Raw genomic sequence first — 1,675 nt, 5'->3', positions numbered from 1 at the left:
TGGGGGTCTAGGGGTGCGACCCCCCCACCCACCCACCCACCCACTCCAAATCTCAAATTGTGAACTAATTCCTTGCCATTCCAAAATATTTAAAAATTCAGTAACACATGGGATAAAGTTTTAAATTATTATTCCCCCCGTAATGTATAAAAAGTGTCATATGACATTGCTATATTTTGTGCATTTTTTTTTTTTTTACCTTTTCCTTGTTTTATTGTATGTAATGCCAGAGACTAGGGATTCATAAAGTTCATAAAATTCATAAAGTATAACCACAATCATATAAACAGAAATATATTATGCATTGCATTGTATAAAGACAAGTCCAAATATTGTGGCCACGGTTTAGCAAATTGTTGTTGTTATTTACATATTTACAAGTAAATTAAGTGGACAGCAGGAGCGGTTACTCTGCTCTGCTTATTTTCTACTACTCCTATGTTCTCTCCTCTCTAGCCTTCTCTCCTCCTTTCTGGTCCTATATTCTGGTCCTCTCCTCCTCTCCAGTCATTTCTCATCCCCTCTCCTGCTCTCAAGTCATTTCTTGTCCTGTCCTCTCATTTCTTTTTATTTATTTAATTGTTTATTAATTAATCCACCAGCTCATTGCAAGACGATAAGCATTTATAAAGTTATAATTCCATAACACTTTTCAAAAACTATATAACAGTCAACAGTGATATAGCTTAAATAACATATTGCATTCAAGTTTTCCACTTTTGAATACATTTGAAAGTAATGAAATCAAGACAATATGGTGTTTAACATTGATTGTACCGACCCACAGCAGTGGCTTTTGGTGGGATGCAGCAACGCCACTTGGACAAACCACACACAGAACTGCAGTACACTAACACTAGAACCGGTAGTAATAATAATGGCAGTTTATTACATTTACTAATCATTATTTCGGATGACAGAGCATGGTTCCCTGTCATAGCATAGCAATTTATATATTTTATATATATTTTTATATATATATACGCTGTGTGTAGTTGCAGTCGTATTTACCATGACCATCAGTCTGGTGGGTATAACTATCGTGAGTATAGTTCAGTAGTGCTGTGTTTTTACTATCTGTGCCTCTGTCTTTTTTTAACTAGGGTTATAATACGCTTGAAACATTTTTAAAAAAGCATATTACATTTACAAACATATATTTTTAAGGAGCACAATTTCTATCCATAACTCGTCATCTTTTTGGCACAGAATCAACAAGTGCACTTTAGATGTGACAGAGTAGGCTGCTGAGGTGAGCAGAAATTTCCAGGAAGAGGTTCAATCAGGATGAGCGTTGAATAAACAGCATCAAAAATATATAGAAATAGATACGCAGAAAAAGAGAGGAAGAGGGGGAAAGATCTACAGAGTAATTAGATTTTGTCTCAAACTGATTTTTTAATCGATCTATAATCTATAAAGTTGTCTGCTTTCTTAGGAAAGGTCCCCTCACTCTGACCTGATGGGAACACTTCCTTCTTAAATTATGAGGCACACTAGAAGAGGTCAGCACAGCTCAATCTGATTCATCTCATCTTTTTCACACACATTTCATCTGCCAGCATGGGGGAGGATGCTGAGGTTTTGTTCCCCCCCTCTTCAGCGCTGCCTTCCTTTGTCCTCGCACTACATCTCCTGCCTCAGGTGTGTGTGTGTGGGGGGGGGGGGGGGGGAA

This window comes from Micropterus dolomieu, linkage group LG07 (genome assembly GCF_021292245.1).
Source record: "Micropterus dolomieu isolate WLL.071019.BEF.003 ecotype Adirondacks linkage group LG07, ASM2129224v1, whole genome shotgun sequence".
NCBI classification, from domain to species: Eukaryota; Metazoa; Chordata; class Actinopteri; order Centrarchiformes; family Centrarchidae; genus Micropterus; species Micropterus dolomieu.
Note: the sequence above shows the minus strand (reverse complement) of the source record.